The sequence below is a fragment of the Perognathus longimembris genome, chromosome 8, assembly GCF_023159225.1.
Source record: "Perognathus longimembris pacificus isolate PPM17 chromosome 8, ASM2315922v1, whole genome shotgun sequence".
Taxonomy (NCBI): Eukaryota; Metazoa; Chordata; class Mammalia; order Rodentia; family Heteromyidae; genus Perognathus; species Perognathus longimembris.
The window spans coordinates 19324071-19341344 of NC_063168.1; positions in this window are offsets into that span (position 1 = coordinate 19324071).

Consider the following 17274-nt stretch of genomic DNA (forward strand, 5'->3'; position numbering starts at 1 on the left):
ATTGAGTCACAGGAATATTCAACATTAGATGAAAAGAAGACCTTTTAAACTTTATTATAAAACAATTTGAAGCTAAAAGAAAAAGTTGCAGGAGTAATAAGAATTCCAACAAGCTCTCATTCAACTTCCCCTGTTGTTAAGATTTTACTGCATTATATTACACATTCTCTTATCATACTAATGCATAATTTTCCACATTATTTCCAAACTTTTCCTTCTCTTCCATTCTCCCTCTTCCTTTCACCCCAATCTCTCCTCTCTATTTTACTGAGGATTGAACTCACAAGTCTTATGCTTAAGTTTCAGACCAGATTACCTATTTATTACCCTTTATACTTCAGTGTAATTTCCTCAACTCAAGGACACTATGCTACAAAAGTATACTGCAACCATCATTGTTATTTATTATAAATAAAATAATATGATTTTTACCACTAAGTCAGTGACTTTGCAGAATTTCATCCATCATCCTAATGATGCTTTGGATTCAATCCAGGATCAAGGTTTGTATTGCACTCTCATATCTCTTTAGTCCTCTTCAATTTGGAACCATCCTCTTTTCTTACCATTTCTGAAGCACAAAAGCTGGTTACTCTATAGAAGTTTCCTTAATTTGGATTCTTCTGACATTTCCTTGAAATTAGATATGTTTTGCATTTTATAGCACAGAATTATGCTATGATGTTATGGTTTCATTAGATCGGAAGGCACACATTTCAACTTGTCTTATTACTGTGGCTGGGAAATTTGATCACTTGACATATTTTGTGGGCCTACATTTTAAAACCGTAAACCTTCCTTCCCCTCTTCTCTGTCCCCTTAATTGTCGCTCTCCTCCTCTCCCCCTCTTCTTCTCACTCTCCTCTCTCCCCTCCATTTTACTGGGGATTGCATTCACAAGTCTTACCTTGCTGGGAAGTTCTATACTACTTGAGCTATTTGCCCACAGTCCTTTTTCTTCGATCTGGTTTTCAAATGGGGTCTCACACTAACCTTGTCCAGGCTAGTGTTGAACCATGATCCTCCTCCTTCCTGAGTAGCTAGGATTACAGGTGTGCAAAACCACACCTAGCTCCAGAGGTAATTTTCTAGTTTCAACTTCTTTTCTACAATGTTATTCTACTTTTAGGATAGAACACTCTGTCCTTCCATCTTTATTTATTCTTGTATTAATATGTACTCATGGATTTAAATTCTTTAATGAATTAAACCCATCATTATTTTAATATTCAAAATATCAGATCTAGACAGTGAAGTTCTTACAAGCAATGAACTTTTTCCCTTACTTGCTTTTGACATAGTCTTATCATTTTTTTTCAACACTTCACTTCTTTTGGCATGAAATGCCATTTCTCTAAGTAAGTCCTTAGTGGAAAATGACTGAGAAACAGAGATATGGGCACTAGTGCGCTCACTGCGGTTAGACTGTCATTGCTTCTAGGCTCTCTGAGCTCAGAGCTAGGAAATAAATGTAGATATACACACATATTTACAAATTCATGCTTTTTCTACTGCTGGTTCAATGACTAAAAGAATTGTACTTCTAATTCTTTTCTTAAGATCATCCAAAGAACAAAGGTATTTTTATGCATATACAATAGTTTTGGCATAACTCTACAACAGTCTAAAAGAGACAAAGTAAGTAATAGCAAATGACAAACAAGAATACTCCTTTACTGATTCAAATTTTTGGATGAGAAAGTATCATCCAAAATCTGTCACACGTGTAATGCATAATAGGTAGTCAGTCTTGTAAAAAAAAAAAATGTACCATTTAATAGTGTGACCATCATCGTGTGAAAATGAAAAAAAAATCCTGAAATTTTGCTAAATAAGTTTCCTTACTGACATAGATTCTTCTAAAAGAAAGGACCAAACTAACACAAAAGCCACATCTTACACAATTCCATAAGTATAAGATGTGCAGATGGGCCAAATTCATATATACAAAAAAATAGATTAGTCACCAAGCTGGAGAGAGAAGACAACAGAGATGGCTAAAGCACTTGAATTAGTTTTGGTGTAATAAGCTTTTTTAGACAGTGATGAGAGGGGCAAATCTTTGAATATACTAAACCTCACTAATGCATCAACTTTCAAAGGGTAAAGTTTATGATATATGAATTGTACAATTAAAAAAAGAAGGTAAACTGTTTCTAGAAACAAACCAAAAGGCAAATAATGTAAGCTTCGTTAATGGTTTACTAAATATTAACTTTTTGGGGTTCCTATGTTGTCAAACTTCTATGACTTTTCTGTACACCAAACACAACAATTTTGATAGACAACACTGCCACTTAGGTAGAATGGTGGTCAGCGAATATCATCAGAATTTTCAATTTTTCACTTCACTAGTCAACAAGAGTCTAACTTAGTATAGGAGCTTCTTGAGTATAAAACATAAATAAACTTTTAAATGCCTTTTTTCTATGTCAATAGCACTTTGTAAACTTATTAGGGCTTAAAGCTCTCATAAGATTTTTGTGATACTGGGCTGGGAATATGGCCTAGTGGCAAGAGTGCTTGTCTCGTATACATGAAGTCCTGGGTTTGATTCCCCAGCACCACATATATAGAAAACGGCCAGAAGTGGCGCTGTGGCTCAAGTGGCAGAGTGCTATGCTAGTCTTGAGCAAAAAGAAGCCAGGGACAGTGCTCAGGCCCTGAGTCCAAGGCCCAGGACTGACAAAAAAAAAAAAAAATTGTGATACTAATAACATTAAATCTCAGATTTAGACATAGTTATTTAAGAAGAAATAGTATCTAGGAAATTTAGAAGACCATAGGAACTTGTATCACCTAATGATAGAGATTATTTCTTTTCCTAAACATGAACTGGGGAAAAACAAAAACAAAAACATAATAATTGTTGGAGTAGAAAATCAAATACAAATGAGCAGAAACCTCACTAAAGATGCCTTAACTGATCATTTTTAGGTCTACAAGTTCAATTAAACTCATCCATTGAGGACAAAAGAACAAAAGAGAAAAGACTCAATAGTTATCTTTCTGAATAATACATTTTTTAATTGAGGTGTGTCCAAACTTAAAAAAAAACAAAACACTGGGATGTAAAATATTAAAGCTGAGAGGGATGTTAGATAGATTATTCTGACAATTATAAACTAATAACCCTAACTTTTACCCCTAAAAAAAAAATAAAAAGAGGGCTTGGAATGTGGCTTAGTGATAGAGTGCTTATGTAGTGATCAGGAAGCCCTGGGTTTGGTTCCTCAGTACCACAGAAAAAGCCAGAAGTGGTGGTGTGGCAAGAAGCCAGGGACAGTGTCCAGGCCCTAAGTTCAAAAAACAGGACTTAGAAAAATGAGGAAAGAAGAAAGGAAGGAAGGGAAGGAGGGAGGGAGGGAGGGAAGGAGGGAGGGAGGGAGGGAGGAAAGGAAGGAGGAAGGGAAGGAGGGAGGGAGGGGAGGGAGGGAAGAAAGGAAAGAAAAATCATCATTGTTATTGTTATTTTCAATGTACCATATGAAATTATGCCATTTTCTTTTGTCTTTCTTCCCCAGGGTTTTACCCCTGATGTCACTGTAACTGATTTTGGTACCCTGAGTATTATATACACATTTATTGGAACTAGGGAAGGGAAGTAGAATGTCAAAATGAATAGACAAAGGATAAAAGCTGAACCAATGCAACAGCAATACTTACAAAAGTATATGCTGTAAGCCAACTGTACAACTTGGGGGGATGAGCGGATTGGGGAGGGGGAAGAAGAAAAATGAGGGAGGAGGTAACAAGTTGGATAAGAAATGTACTCACTGCCTTACATATGAAACTGTAACCCTCTGTACATAACTTTGGCAATAAGTAAATTAATAAAAAATAGAATACTAGACAACATACTTTTCCCCCAAAAGCCCAATTAAGGAAAGAAAAAGACAAATTTAGAAATTATTTTAGTTTCCTGAAACATATACTTATTAGATAGATACAAAGTGGCTACACTTTGATTTCTAAGTGTTGTCAACAGCAGAAAACTATCTATCAGGAACTGATGAATGTTGTTTAAAAGAACTGTTTATAGGGGGCTGGGAATATGGCCTAGTGGCAAGAAAGCTTGCATCATATACATGAAGCCCTGGGTTCAATTCCCCAGCACCACATATATAGAAAACAGCCAGAAGTGGCGCTGTGGCTCAAGTGGCAGAGTGCTAGCCTTGAGCAAAAAGAAGCTCGGGATAGTGCTCAGGCCCTGAGTTCAAGGCGCAGGACTGACAAAAAAAAAAAAAAAAGAACTGTTTATAGGCCCAGTGTTCCTTGCCATAACACAGAAGATTCCCTAAAGTGACTATTAAGTATCTAATAAACTAAAACAAGATAACAGACTTAGTCAAGTTCCCTTTAACAGCTGCTAAAAACAATCAAGAACATGTTGCATTCATGTAAATATAGAACAAAAAGACAAGAATACTTGAATAGGTAAGTTTCCATCCTAAAGCATAAAGTCCATAAACAGTATTGAACTCCCTCTTCAGTTCCTCTCCATACCCTGGAGATCAAGAAATAGAGTGGAAAGTTCCAACCTTCTAATTCTCCCTTAGTCATCTAGCAAACAGCCCCATCCTGAAGCTATCTAGGAACTTTTCAGCTACCAGTTATATAATTAGCATAAGACACCACATTAGCAAAACGCACTCTCATCACTGGAGATTCTGAGGTTTATAGGAGTTGTGGGCCAGGAACTAGGGGCAAAACAGGTACAAAATGTTTGTTTTTTTTTTCTGCCATACTCTCCATCTTTAATTTATGTAGCCCCTACTTTTTTCACTAAGCTCTGGCCTCTCTGGCTTCCCTTGGGCTCCCAATACTTCAGATTCCTATCAGAAGAGTGAGGCTCAAGCTGACCCTCTGCAGGGACTGCCCTTTCTTGCTGCAACTTAAATATCAGTTGCTAAAAAAGACTTTCCCCAGTCCTTCCATAGGAAGTAGGTATCTCTTGCTCTTTCCCCTTTATATCACCCATTATTTCCTTCTATAAGCATTAATTAATAGTTTGAAATTTGTTATTTTAAGTGCTTGTTAGTTATCTCTTACCACACTCAAGTTTCTTAATGACAGAGAACTTGATGATCTGTTTGCACAGTGCTTTGCATAATGCCAGGCAACTAGTAGGCAGTTAATTCATTGAATGAATGATTTTTTTCTTTTCTTTTAATGAAACAAGTTTGAACTCAGGGCCTAGCTTACTACACAGGTGCTTTGTCACTTTTGAGGGGAGAGAAGGGAGGAAAAATGGATTTGAATTCAGGACTCAATGCTTCCTAGGCTAACACAATAGTTTTAAGCCTTGTTTCTATGGGTTATTTATGACAGATCTTGCTTTCCCACCCAGGGGCAAGCCTAAGCTACAATCTGCCTTTTTCTTCATCATCAATGGGATCACAAGTATGCACCACCATGCTCAGGTTTCCTCTGTGAAGCACAGTATCATGGACTTTTCAGTCCTGGCTGGCCTAAATCATAGTCCTTCCTACCTCAGCTTTGCATTTGCTTAGGATGACACGTGCAGCCATGACACCCAGCTGGGTTGAAAAGAGATCTCTCAAATTTTCTTGCCCAGACCACAATCTGCCTTAAACCACAATCTTCCCATACTCAGTCTCCCAAGTAGGTACTTTATTTAATTTACAAAAAAAATTTACAAATAGTTCCTTATCTATGCCAAAAATATCACATTCCATAATCCTAATTCTGTCTCCCTCATGGCTAGAAGGCAGGTAGGTTACTACCATGCCCAGCTTTGTGGTTGAGATATCACTAATTATTTTTCCTCATGCAGATTTTGAACTTTGATTTCCATATTTCACTCTCCTGTGTAGCTGGAATTATGAGTAGGAGTCAGACTAAATAAGTAAATATTCTATATGATTCATTTGGATGTAACTTGAATGAAGATGCTGTTAAGACTCAAAAAAAGTAGGGATGAAGAGTGAATTTAAATGCATAAATGAGTTTCCTATAAAGATAATGACAATGTTTTCCATATTTCAGGCACTTCATTTTTATTAACTCATCCATCCTACCATATGAGGTAGTTTTCATATAAATAGGTGAGGCTAGTGAAGTTAAATAACTTTCCCGATTACGTGAACATGAAAGAGCTTGAGTTTTGAGTCCAGGCAATCTGCTCCAACCACAATGCTCTCTAGAATCAAATAAGTTAAGTCTCACATGGTATGTTAAAGTGAAAAACAAAAATAAAGATGAAGAACAAATGGATTATTCTTGAACATGTGGCTTTAAGGTGAAATATGTATTATTTACTTCAAAATAATGTATTCATTTATCGTTATTAGTCCATCAATTAAATCCCATGACCTATTAGGTTATAATCAGCTCAAATTATTAAGCATTGTTTCTATTTTTTCCTCCATATAACAAATACAGTTTATTTTCTCCTTGTAAACATTATAATGATCAACTACCTAGAAACATAAAGTACATAGTCATTTCTTCTACAAAAGTTCTGATTTGCAGTCATTTCTTCTACAAAAGTTCTGATTTGCTTTTTGTTTGTTTGGTTAATGAACAGCAGAAACCAACTTCCTTTAACTTTAGTACAAAAGAAACTGCTTGCAAGGAAATTACATGAGTCACAGATACATTGGAAGCCTAGACTATCAGGCTCCAGAGGAAACCAAAGAAAGAAAGGCAGCCATGGTGTAAAACCACATGTACTCAAGTACAATATTCCTTGGAATCCACTGAAAATGCATCCTTACTTCCTTCCCTGCTACTGCTGGACTTTCAGTTACCCACAGTTGCTAATGAAACTAATCAACTAATGAAACATCTAACAGTCAAGAGTCAGTATCCCGCACAGGACTGTCTGATTGGCCCACAGATGCCAGGTGTAAGCAAAACCCATTTCATCCTACTTGGTATTTTGCCCTCTCTCCACACCAAGGAGGATATGCAGATGCAAGTTGTTTCTAGATGTAATGTATCATATTATTAAATATAAAATATAATAAATTATTAGGAAGAAAGCAAACAACATGATAAAAAGAACCATGCAATATGATCATTTCATAAAAATAACATCTTCTTCCCGGGCTCAAGGCTTTAATTATTTGAAGTTAACAGTTATATCCAACTTAAAATCTGATATGCAGAGCTCTCATTTACAAAACAAATAGAAAATAACATCAATTAGAAGATTATTACATTTCATAATTACTACTGAATTCTTTCAAATAATTAGCTCCCCTACTACAGTTAAAATAAGATTCAATTTACAAAAATAAAACGTACCTTCCACTTTTTAAATAAAGATACAGGTTTTAACCAATAAACTCTGTGTGGGAAGGAGGGATATACTGGTATTGGGGCTTGAACTCAGGGCTTCACCTTTTCCTATGGCTTTTTTCAATCAAGTCTAACACTCTTCCACTTGAGCCACACAGCTACCTCCAGGGACTGGCTTTGAACTAGTCCTCAGACCCCACCTTCCTGAGTATCTAAGATTATAAGCATGAGCAATCAGCACTCCACTTAAGCAATCAACTTTGGAATTTATACCTAAAACATTATATTATTCATTTACAGATTGTTATGTTTTAAGGTGGTGCCAGTCCTTACAGAACATCATAAAATTAAAATATTTGAGTATTTCTCATTTCTCTATTGCACCTATTCAAATCAAGTTATCAAGTTATAAAAGGTACTAACAATGAGCAACAGAAAAAAATTACTAAAGGCTGAAATTTAAGGGGTGTCTTAGCTAGTTTCTCCATTTAACTGTCCTTAAGCAGATTATTTTACAACTTATAGGAAACAAACAGTAACACAAATGATTCTTGCCCACAGAATGTAAAAACCGTACGGTACTGAAGGTAGATGATTATTGCCCAGTGGATATTAATAAGCTTTGCCAGTTTTCATTTATTTCAATAATTGTACATTATAATTGTAAATGTTTGGTACTTCAACTGGTAATAACAATCACATAGTTAAGGATTTAAATAAAATACACATGTTCACTTTTTATTTGTATGAAAATCACATTCACTTTTAAAATTTGTCCTGTAACAGTCTGTAAAGAGTTAAAAGAAAATGATACATATACATAGCAGCCACCCATAATTCCACAGTAGAAATAAAACCTTGAAAACTGTGTCAAACGTGGACAGTACAGATTAGTAATATTATTTCTTTATACTACATAATAGAAACAGCATACAAATGTATTCTTTGATACTTTTATTATACTCTCAGTCCATCCCTCCTCTCTATGTATATATGTTAAAAGTTATATCCATGTGTATATATGTATATATACACAGCTATATATACACACTATATACATATGTACATACAATACAGACTATGAATTATACAGCATTTATACTGCTACCTATACTGTATGGCACTATACCTTATATATTCTACAACATGTATTTGTGTTGTCATATACCATACAGCCTTCACATATTACAAACAGCATATCTGTATCAATGACCATTAATATCATTCAAGATGGGAAGCCACCAAGTAACTACAAATCCAAGAAAGACTATTGTATTTACTTTAAAAGTTCCATTTTATGAGGAGCATCATTCATAATTTGGAATCAATAGTTTATAAGCATACAGTTAAGTAATTTTATTTTTTCAGTTAGACACAGTCCAGAAACAAAACAAACGCAAATGTCTTTCCCTATTTTTGCACACCACTCAACACAGCACTTCTGAAACCAGACTGCTGTGGAGCAATTTTCAGAAGATACCAACTGGGTGTCATGGAATTTAATTCAATTCTGACCCTATCTCCCTTAATATAGTATGAGCTCCCACAGGTTAAGAGCTTAGTCTACCCCTTTCCACTTCTGATGCCAATCACAAACCTCAGGCTGTGACCTATACTTCTGATAAACAGACACTAAATTGAGGCTGCCACTGAAATCCTTGACTTGATAATTTGCTGGAGCAGCTCAGAGAACTCAGAGACACACTACTATTTTTAGTTGTTTTTACTATTATCTTTAAGTAGTTGTACAAAGGAGTTGCCATTTAACAAAGTTTATTAATATAATAAATCATGATTGTCACCCCTTTCAACATTCTCATCTATCCCGCCCCTGCTCACCCCTTCCCTCACCCCTCTTAATTTTGTAGGATGTGCATTGGATTCTTGTCTGCATTCTTCTCTTCACTCATTTACCCTTTTTCCCCTTGACCCTACCCTATCCATTTTGAGTACCCATTCCCTGATATTTTATTTTGCTAAACTTTGATTTGGGCTTTCTAAGGAATTACACTATTTGAGATCACCCTTGAACCTACTGTACTTCAGTTAATACATTTTTATACGCTTGGATACCACCCAACATATTTACTAATGAGTTTGTAAGCTAAATCTAGCTTCCACATATAAGGGAAAACATGGTTCATTTGTCTCTCTGGGCCTGACTTACATCACTTCACATAATTTTTCCAAGTCTTTCCATTTCTTTACTTACAGTTTTTACCATTTATTGTAAAGAATATTACAAAGGAGACAGTTATGGGAAGGGAGGGTAGGGCAAGGCACATGGAAGGGGCTTGGAGCTTCCATACTCTCTTTGGATGTACCACACCCCAGGAATCTCTGTGTGTTCAACTAATCAGAAATACTCTGCCCTTCAGGATTTTAGAGAGGCTTCATCATAGGCATGGCTGATTACATCACTGGCAATGGCGGATCATCTCAAAGATAAGTCTGTCACCTTTCCTTAAGCAGAGGTGCAACTCAAAGACCCAACCTCTCATGATAGTTGTTTCTTTGGCTGGCAGCTCTCCTCCAGCCTGAGGCTCTCCAGGAAGGGACAGGAATGGTCTCATGCAGGAAGATACATCCCTCTGGGGATTCCAAGAGTTTTACCAGCTATGTACTAGCAAGCAGGGGCAGAGACAAATGTAGTTTTTTGTTATACCATAATAGGCCTAGGTTAACTTAACTTTGGTTGAATATGCACAAATTAATCACTTTCTGTCAACTTATATAATCAAATTATATTTTCTCAGCAGAAACTACATGTTATTTTAGTTTAATTATTTAGTTAATTAATTTTAATTTAGTTTTAAACATTTTTAAAGAAATGTCAAATAGTAACCAAAATGGTTTCCTTAATCCCTTGGCAATGAATCCTAATGTATAGTAACTTAACTCATTTTAGATGCATATTTCAAATTTTTATATTTAATCCTACCTGGGGAGTAATTTCTAAAGTGATATTTCCTGAAGCCAAACCCCAGACTTTATGTCTCTACAGTAATCTTGCCTTGTAGTAGTTTTAACTTCAGTGAGTCTGTATCACCTTCCCAAAGTAGCTGTGGCTGGCCTGGGCTTGTAGTAAATAGTTGGTTCAGTCAGACAGCTTTTTAAACGTCAACACCCTTAACAATTCACACAACATACAAGGAAAGTATTGTACTTCGAAATAAAGATGTTTTTCCTCTTGTGAAATAAAGTTTAGTATTTGGGGAAGTCTGCTTAAGGAAATAGAATAGTTTTGTGTCCTCTAGAAAAGAACAGGGAGGGCATCTCAGCTCACTTTTCCTTTCCTCTATCTCATTTCAAACATGACTCAGATTCAATGTTCTTCTATAAAAGAAAAGTAACATCATGAAAGGATACAAAGCTGCAAAATTGAATGGCTATATAAAACTGAAAAATTCTCAAACTGTTTTGTAATTTTAATATCTGAAAACAATAGAATAATTTTATGCTAAATACACATTTTCCCTAGTCTATCTCTCCTAAAGTTTTAGACAAATATACTTGATATGAAAAAGAGCATTTTATCCAAACATCAAATATTATACTGAGTATTTGAACAGCAAACACAAATAGTCCTAATCCCAATCACAGGCTATATTTTGAAATGTTAATGTATTTAAATTTTTTAATTATACAAGGAATTAACTTAAATACTGCACTTTAAATAATTAGCTATTAGTATTCCATTCATATTAAACAAAAAGAATACATAAACAGGACTGGGAAGTAGCTCAGTGGTAGAGCACTTGGCTAGCATGTTAAAGACCTTGGGTTCAATCCCCAGCACTGAAAAAAAAAGAAGATGAACATATAAACAAGTGACATTTCCACCCTGGAAACTTTCAAAAGTAAACTGCCCATTTTTAGTTTAACTATCTTGATATTAATAAAATAATATGATATTCATATTGCTTTACACAGATATTCATAAATATGAAGAGCTATTTCAAAGAAAAATTAACCATACTATAACAGAGATATAAATAAGAAAATACTGAGATTTATTTATATTTTAATGAGTTAATTAATAATCATGATTTCACAATAATTTTAAAGAATAATAAAACTATTCAATTACCAAAAATTTTGTCAACATTATCGTTTAAATTTAATAACCATAGCATTAATATTCAAAAACTAAATCACTCAGCTATACTGCCTATAGTAGAACAGTGTACTATTTTGGCAGAATGCAGACAGATTCTGCCACAGGACAGCCCAGGAAAAAGAATATCAGCATTCTTTCTGATGTGCCCCTTATACACATCTGAGTGGGTTGGGAATGGGTACCTGGGACATTCTAGAGGCTAGTAAGCAAACTTGGAGAAATCTTGTAGGAGAAACCCCAGCGAGTAACAGGAATGACCTCCCAGGCTCATCTAACTCAGCTTCTTTAAGGAACTACTGATAACAGCCAGACAGTTCAAAGTAAGAAGGAAAACGGAAAGATTTTAAAAGTGAGGTTACTGAACTAAAATAAGGTTGGTGAATTTCTGAAGCCAGAAGGACAGATAACCAAAACTTATAACTTTCTGAAATTCAAGAACGGTGTTTCCATTCTCTTCTTCATGAGGCTCATGTAATTGTCCTATTTGTTCTTGTTTAATAGGGGGAAAGATAGGGTTAGAATTTCAGTTTGGCTTTTCCTAGGTTTCCATGAGGTCTTGTCAACTAGTTGAGATTTGCCTTTTCTCATTATCACATATACCCTTACAGTATAGCTTCCTATTACAAAGTATCTGAGGTCGCTTATGTTCCTAAAAACTAAGAGTAATAAATAGAAGAGTTTTTGGTGTGATTTTTAGTTCATTTCCTCTTAAGTCATGCCAACTTAGAAACAATCTATATTTACTCAAAGAAAAACAAAACCTTAATGTACTCATGTAATCTACTGAAAAAAAGAACCCATGCTTTCATTCTCATTAGATTGTACAGCTGATAGAAAAAGAAAAGGAGGGAGAGAAGGTAGCAATAAAGAAAGGGGAAGGAGGACAGAGAAACAAACACAATAGAATATCACATAATAAATATTTGAAAAATTAAAGACATAAGTTTACAACCATAATAATAACTAATTGAAGCAAAACTTATCAATGAGTGCTAAAACAAAGCATTTGGTGAGAAACAGTATATTAATAAGCCTTGTGGTATGTTCCCAATGATTACTTCTTATTTTAAATGACAATTTGCAAGAAATAAATTTGGTGACTATCCTAAGCAATGAAAATTACTATCACAAACGACAAGGCAAAATAGCATAATAATCTGATTACACCACAGAACAAGTAATTCAGTCTTCCTGCCAAAACTTAATCACAAGAAACATCAAATTAGCCCAAATTAAAGAACATTCTAGAAAACTAGACTACATGCCAGTGCCATGAAGACAAAGAGAGATGTTCTAGATTACAGGAGATTAAAGAGACATGACACCTAAAGGATATGCACAATTCTCTATCATGGAAAAAATGCTATAGGACATTATTGAAACTGTAAAAGGTGAACATGGAATATATAAGATAACTGTATCCATCACTGTCATATTTTTCTGAATGGTATGACTGGTAGTTATGTTAAAATATGTCCTTGTCCTGAAAACTATACACTTATGGATGGACATAAGGGCATACCAGACATCACTTCTGCAATCTATTCTCAAATGGTTCTGAAAAAAACAATGTGGTATGGGATGTGTGGTGATGGGAACATAAGGGATACAGCAACTGCTGGCAGGATTTTAACAACTGGTAAATCTGGTTGAGGGGACCTCAGAAGTTCTTTTTACTTCTTTTAAAACTGATCAGTAAGTTCTAAATCATTTCAAAATTAAACAAAAAAAAAAGAGCAGAACATTCAAGAAAAAAGGAAGTTACAAAAAAGAGAAAGTAAAGAGCAGGAAACATATGAGGGGACTGTGTTAGAAGAGGGGAGATTCAGCAGAGGAAATGTTAAACCAGAAGAAGCCCGGCAGACAAACTGAGTTGAGGAGATAGAACAGGACTATAAGGGAGAACGAGGTCCTTAAGAGTTCTCTGGCAAGAAGAGAGTTGCAGAAGGAATTCTCAAGAACTTCAGAGATAGCTCCTTTTCTCTTGAGTACTGGTGGAACTGTACACGAGAAAACCACAGGGCCCAGGAAAGAACAATCAGAATGCTTACAGATAACAGTGGCTGGCATTCATGCGAGGCTGGGAATAGTGCCTATTCACGGCAGCCTGACAGAAAAACTTCATGATTCATTGAGTATACAGAAAAGTCTTGGCTCAAGAATGGGGACTTGTAAGTTCTATACTGAGCACTATTAAAGTCTTGCCTAATCTTAAAAGCAATTATAATTATATTCAATATGCTTTAAAATGTAGTATACATGGAAGTCTAATAAATGACCTAAGTCAAATCACTACAGATAAAAACCATAATATGTGAGATTAAAAAATACATTGGATAGAATTAACAGCATATTTGACACAGTAAAAAAAAATTAGTGTCCTTAAAGAATGCAAGATAAAACTTTATGAAATTAAACATACGAAAAGTAATCTCAAAAATAAAAACAGCATCGGTGAGCTGTGGGACAACTTCAGCTGGTCTGCTATCTATGCATTTGGAATCCTTAATGCTGGCAAGATCGGAGGCAAGCAGAAGATTTAAAGAAGTTCCGCATTTCCCCCAACTCTACCCAAATAGTTCATTGAACACCAAGAAACATGAAACACTATGCTCAAGCACATCAAATTACTCAAAACCAAAGATAAAAAGAAACATGTTAAAAGGATTTAGAGAAAAGCAGATACTTGAGTACAAAGGAGGGAAGATGAGAATAATAGCAGATTTCACATCAGAAACAAGGCAAATTAAGACCATGGACTAAAATCTTTAAATTACTGAAAGAAAAAAAAGAATATCAACCTACATTTCTGTACTTATTGAAAATATGTTTGAAAATAAAAACAGACTTTTTCAGACATACAAAAGCTGAATACATCATCAGTAAGTCCACACTACTAGAAATATTTTGAAAACAAAGCATTTTAGGGAGAAAAAGAGCAAAATCATACCACATCAATGAAACTAGAATCTACATAAAGAAATCAATGTACTGAAAAAGGTAACTATATGGATGAACATTTCCTCTATATTTCAATACCTTTAGAAGGTATTTGTTCAAATGCAAAAAATAGTAAGTTATTATTGGATTCATAACTTATCCAAAAGTAAGATGCATGCCAACCATACATATCACAATGGTTGAAGGAGCAGAAATGAAAGCAAATCACACTTCTTATAGTATAAAAATGTTCTTATACATAATATAAGGCTGTTCAACTCACTATGAAGTGTTATGGTATCTTGGGATAGTAAACTTCTGATGTATGCTATGAATCCTAAAGCAGTCATGAAAATAACCAATTACTATTAATCAGCCAATAAACAGCACCAAGTGGAATGACAAAAAACACTACAACTATTTGTGTATTGCCAATGAAATAAAAATCCTGAAGAAACTCCAATAAATGACTCATGAAAATATTTCTGAAATGTTTGAAATGAAACTCATGAAAACATTTACCAATATATTCATGCTCAGGTGAGTTCTTTTGTTTGCAATCCTTACTAATTTAAATTCTTCTTTATGGTGTTCATTACAGATTATAATGGTACTTTTTAAAAAAATGTCTGTTCAAGACTAGTTCTTTTCCCTTTCCTCTGGCTTACAATCTCCATAAAGAATGAACAAATAATCTACATTATTTTCTTTATTTTATCCCTAATAAAAATATCTGACTCCCCCTACTAAGGCCTTCCAATAGGTAATTTTATAAATGAATCTGAATCATTTTTTGTAAATATATGATGTGCCACATTTCATTATTATTTTTCAGTTTTCTATGCAATCAATGTATTACATACTCCATATCATTTCCATTTTGTTTCATCCATTCTTTAGTTAACTTGCTCTATGAAAGTTCATTGTAACAATGTTGATTTCTGTGTAATCCCTGTGCGTGTAGGAGAAATATTGAAACTTCCTGAAAAAAAACAGAGACATCCTTTTTATACAACTACATTTGTAAAGAAAAAAATATTTCAAGATCTCAGCTCTTAAGGCACAGCATATGTAGTGGTGAGACTTTGTGGTTTTTAATTGATTTCATGAAAGTTTAAGGCCATCCATGGCTGTATTTCAGAGAACTGCAATTATAAAGCTGAGCGCACATAATTACTAACCACAATGACATACATTTATATAATTCACTTTTGACCTGTTTATGAACACTACTTGCTTATCATTGTTATCCACTTGGCTGTCACTAGTATATTTCAGTGTTTCTGCTGTATAAAATATACATGTTTTATGGCCTATGGGGAGGTTGTGTTGTGCCTTTAAATATTTCTCAAATAATTCCTCTTCCAAAAATGTAAACAAATGTCTCAAATAAATTATTTTCCATAATTATATTTTTGCCATTTTACTCTCTAGGGATTTGATCGTTCAGAACTTCCACATGTAAGAGTATAACATTCAGGACTGTGTCTTTCAGGACGATGACCCAAACCCCTACAATCCAGGCCATTATATGAGCTGGCCTCGCTGCATACAAATTCACTCTTCAAGTAACTAATTCAATTCCTTCAAAATCAACACTCCTGAGATATAAGGATGAATATGGGTAGTATTCCTATAACATAATTACCCGCCATTAAAGAACATCACCTACCAACATTGTTACTTTGAGAACCAAAAGCAAATGAAATTTGGAGGTACAATTCATATCCAAACAATAGCATTTCCACACTTTTTATTTTTGTAAAAGATGGACAAAATGTATATATTCTTATGTAATTTTTCACCCAATATGATATTTTTAATACTTATCTATAAGAATGAATACTGCTATGGTCCATTCATTTTTCAACTTACCTATTCATTCTAGACATAAGGCTTATTTCCAAAATCTTGTTCTTAGAAACAGTAGCTTGAAATATCATCTACATGTCCTGATTAAAAAGAATATTTATATGAGGGTAATTACTTCATTGTTTCTGAACTTTATGGTCACTCCGCTATTAGAAATTAAGGCTTACCGAGACCAAGAAAAACCTGTTCAAGGTCACACATCTAAATAGTAGGCGTAAAATACAATAAATATTACTGCTTCCAAGTAAAAGAAGGAAATTGGGGCTGGGAATATGGCCTAGTGGTAGAGTGATTGCCCCATATACATGAAGCCCTTGGTTCGATTCCTCAGCACCATATCTATAGAAAAAGCCAGAAGTGGTGCTGTGGCTCAAGTGGTTGAGTTGCTAACCTTGAGCAAAAAGAAGCCATGGATAGTGTTCAGGCCCTGAGTTCAAGCCCCAGGACTGGGGGAAAAAAAAAAAGGAAGAACAGAGAAAAAGGAGGAAATTCAAGGTTTCCTTGAGCACACCCAGAAAAAATGTAATTATTAAAAATTGTAATAAGTAATGTTTTACTCTTGTTTTACATAAAATTTTAAAAGGCACTAGAGCATGGCTCAAGTGGTAGAACCCTTGTCTAGCAGGCATGAAGCCCTAGGTGGCCCAAAGTGCAACCCCAGGATTTCTGAATGAACAAATGAAATAAAAAAGTAAATGGTTTAAAAAGAAGATGTTGCCACTAATTTCACTCAATTCTACTCCTTGACTACTTGTAACAACTGCATTACTATAAATTATATGATTAATAGTGATCCGGTTGTACTATCCTATATTTCTCCATTCTTAAAATTCTAGTAAAATATTTAGTAATTGTGCTTATTTCAACAATACACATACACAAGACAAACCAATGCAATAAATAGCAATACTTACAAAACTATATCGTGTAAACTAACGGTACAACTCTGGAGGGGAGAAGGAAATAGGGAGGAGAGGCAGGGGGAAAATGAGGGAGGAGGTAACAAGTTGGATAAGAAATGTACTCACTGCCTTACATATGAAACTGTAACCCCTCTGTCCTTCACTTTGGTAATA